The sequence below is a fragment of the Danio rerio genome, chromosome 18 (genome assembly GCF_052040795.2).
Source record: "Danio rerio strain M-AB ecotype USA chromosome 18, GRCz13ab, whole genome shotgun sequence".
Lineage (NCBI taxonomy): Eukaryota > Metazoa > Chordata > Actinopteri > Cypriniformes > Danionidae > Danio > Danio rerio.
This window is the reverse complement of record NC_141038.1, coordinates 8,246,453-8,250,381: the sequence shown is the minus strand read 5'-3', so window position 1 is coordinate 8,250,381 and position 3,929 is coordinate 8,246,453. Positions and strand designations below refer to the sequence as shown.

At 27.3% G+C, this 3,929-nt stretch overlaps 3 protein-coding genes across 3 annotated transcripts in view; all 3 read left to right on the top strand.

Annotated features, from left to right (window-relative positions):
- Positions 1 to 3,929, top strand: part of cd9a (CD9 molecule a) — a 297,612-nt gene that overhangs the window by 73,162 nt on the left and 220,521 nt on the right. The window lies entirely within an intron of this gene.
- LOC101882393 (uncharacterized) overlaps positions 1 to 3,929 on the top strand; it is a 768,785-nt gene that overhangs the window by 565,971 nt on the left and 198,885 nt on the right. The gene's annotated exons all lie outside the window — the stretch shown is intronic.
- The window catches only part of utp15 (UTP15 small subunit processome component), a 355,707-nt gene that overhangs the window by 322,324 nt on the left and 29,454 nt on the right, over positions 1 to 3,929 (top strand). The gene's annotated exons all lie outside the window — the stretch shown is intronic.

The window sequence follows — 3,929 nt, the reverse complement described above, 5'->3', positions numbered from 1 at the left end:
AACTTATTACAGTGGGTAGAGATCATTTATAGTAGCTTACATTATACTGTAGGTTTGGACACATATTTTTTCCCTAAACTAAACATAATCCGTAAATAAATTAGCTGTTTTCCGTATTTTGTGATGCATGTTTTAAGTTTTTTTTTTTAAATTTGTTTATTTCTGATGTTGAATTAAAATAGGGGAGCAAAAGTTTTGAAAAGTTTGAAGAAGTGAGTTTTATTAATACTTTTAAATCGTTTAAAGTAATATAATGTCTGGGTTAGTGTTCTATATTACGCTGCAAAACCTTTCAATAAACTGTCAGTACATTGCACATTTTTCTATATATTATTTCTTTTACATTATATTATTATAAGCTACTAAAATGTCAATAAAAGTCACTTTGTTAAACTGTAGGGTTTAAATTTTAACATCAAAAGAAGACAGAGCTAAAAAGTGCCATAATGAAATAAACAGAAAGCACTTGTGAATCACAATATACGGGAAGTGTTAATTAAAATACAGTATATATTTCTAAAGTGTACAGTATATAGACTATTTTTTAAGTCTATAATAAATGTAATTTAATGTAATTAAATAATGTACTTAAATTTAAATTCATTTTAACCCAATGATTGGTTTGTCTAATTGGTTTATAGCCTGTGTATCAGTGTAGCGGATATAGCGCACAGCAAGTAAAGTGAATTAGACATAATTATATTACTTTTCGTGACGATAAAGTAATGCAGCACTTGTTATTGAGTTACTTAAAAAGAAAGTAATGCAAGTTACTTTTTATTTTATTTTATTTTATTCTCCCGCACAATTTACTCTTCTGTGCTCTGCTTTTGAATCAACTTATTACAATGAGTAGTGATCATTTATAATAGCTTACATTAGAAGCTTAAACGCATATTTTTGTCCCCTTCATTTTTAAAAAATATCAGTAAATTTGCAGTTTTCCGTATTTTGTGATTTATATTTTTATTTTGTATTTGTTTATTTCTGCTTTTGAATTGAAATATGGGAGCGTGAACTTTCTTCCAAACACCTTTACCCTTGACAAAGTGACCTTTATGAACATTTTTAGTTTAAAGTGATAAATTGTCTGGTTTGGTGTTGTAGGCAGTATTCTACAAAAAACCTTTTAATAAACTGCCAGCGACTTATTAATTTAATTATTATCTCAATACATTATATTATTTTAAACTACTATGTTAATAAAAGTCACTTTGTTAATCTGTAGAGAATTTTCAACATCAAAAGACGACAGAGTATAAAAGTGCAATAATGCAACTAAACTGTGTAAACAAACCGAAAACACTTGTGAATCACAAAATATAGGACGTGTTAATTAAAATAAATTATTTTAAAGTGTATATAGACTAATCATTAAAGTTGCAATTAAATTTAAATTATGCCTTTTAACCCAGTAGTTGCTTTGTCTACTTAATAAGTTCTTAAAATGTCACTATTGTGCTTGTGTATCAGTGTTGGGGGTAACTTATTACAAGTAAAGTGAGTTAGACGTAATAATATTACTTTTCTAAGTAACGAGTAAAGTAACGAATTGCTTATTTGATGTAATGCAAGTAATTTTAATTAATAATCTTTTAAAAATAGTTTGCTGAATAAAAATGAACATGGAATCACATTATTTGAACGCATCGACAAAAAGGAAAGGGGGAGTCTCAACGGACAGTGATTTTACTTAACTAATAGGACATAAGTGCAAAAGTGGCAAACGCATTGCTTTAAACTTTTTGTATCTACGGTATGTTTAGCTCTGGTCTCAGGAAGTTCTCAGAAGGTAATATCTTACTTTTTATGTATTTTGTAAAGGTAAATTAAGGTTATACAGTGCATTAGTAATTGCAGAGAAAGAAAAAAACCTCAAGCCTCAGTCAGGGAGGGAAAATAACTTAAAAGTAACAACGCATTACTTACCCTAAAATGTAACAATAAGTAACACAACTAGTTACTCTTTTGGGGAGTAACTCAATATTATAGCCTAATGCAATACTTTCAAAAGTAACTTTCCTCTACACTGCGTAGTATTAAGCAATATAGATTTCACACTTTACAATAAGGTTTCATTAGTTAATTTATACTAAAATGAATTAATAATGAGTAAACATGTACAGCATATATAAAAACCTGTACAGAATTTATTAATCGTAGTTAAGCACTGTGAGTTAACAAGTAATAACAAATTTATTTTCATTAACTGACGTTAACGAAGATGAATAAATACTGTACACTTTAAAAATTATCCTGATTACCTTAAATTGTTAAGCTGAATCAAATTAACCTTATGAGTCCATTGAACTTAAATTATGTTAAACTGACTTAAAACAGCTTGTGTAACTTATTGAACTATGTTAATCCTGTTCTAACTTGATTTTAGAAGTTAGAATGAACTAAAAACATATGTTATCATGACTAATTGATCGTATATTTTTTTACAATGTATTCAATATTGTTCATTGTTTGTTTGCTTTAGTAAATATATTAACTAACACTAACTAAGACAACTTTATTGTAAAGTGTTACCGATATATGTAATTTATACATACAATTCAGTACACAAAATTACTTGAATAAAAACATGTGATTTATATATATATATATATTTTTTTTTTTACAGATTAAAAATAACAAAAAGATAAAAAAAAAATTTAAACTACTTTAAAATGAAAAAAAGTTTATAGACAGATTAATGGAGCAGATTTTATATTTATGCTTTTTAGATTTTTACTGTTAATTTAGTGTTTTATTTTGCTTTTTTTTGACAAATAAAATAGTTAAATGCTTTGAAATGACATTAGTTTTTCAGCGTTTCACAGTGGCAAGCTAGATATTGTGTAAAGTACAGTTTAAAGGGACAGTCTATCCAAAATTCTCAATATTTACTCATCCTTGACTTTCTTATTTTTAATGAACACAAAAGAAGATATTTTGAAACATGTTGAAAATCGGCAACCATAGCCTTTTTATAGTATTTATTTTATGGAAGTCAATGGTTACTGCAGTTTCTTCAAATTATCTTATTTTGTGTCCAGTACAGGAAAAAAATCATAAAGGTTTGAATAGGCATGAATAAATAGTGAGTAAATTTGGTCTGAAATAAGGTCTGAAATATGAGCTCTAACAGTTGAAGTCAGAATTATTAGCCCCCCTTTGAATTTTTGTTCTTTTTTAATTATTTCCCAAACGATGGTTAACAGAGCAAGGACATTTTCACAGTATGTCTGATAATATTTTTTCTTCTGGAGAAAGTCTTATTTGTTTTATTTTGGCAAGAATAAAAGCAGTTATTATTTTTTTAAACACCATTTTAAGGACAATGTTATTAGCCCCTTTAAGCTATTTTTTTCCCGATTGTCTACAGAACAAACCATCGTTATGCAATCACTTGCCTAATTACCCTAACCTGCCAAATTAACCTAGTTAAGCTTTTAAATGTCACTTTAAGCTGTATAAAAGTGTTGTGATATTATATCGAGTCAAATATTATTTACTGTCATCATGGCAAAGATAAAATAAATAAGTTATTAGAGATGAGTTATTAACACTTATTAAATCTTAATAAAACTATTAAAACTTATTATGTTAAGAAATATGTTGAAAAAAAATCTCTGCCTACATTTTTTTATTTAAATTGTAAATGTGATTTGTTGGGTGTCATACATACAAACACATCCTGTTGTTGACAGTGTCTCAGACAAATACAGACCAAATAAACAAATAGCCTGTGTTTTAGCTTCATTAAAATTAATAAACACTAAAGTGAATCATGTGTATTTATTTAAAGCAGATTTTTCAAGATTTACTTAGCGAAATGTAGATCCTGAAATAATCCTCATAAATGTGAATTACATGCTGAGTTTATAAAGAAATACGGACATCCAGGATTGCATGAATGATGATGATGGACTGTTTTCTGA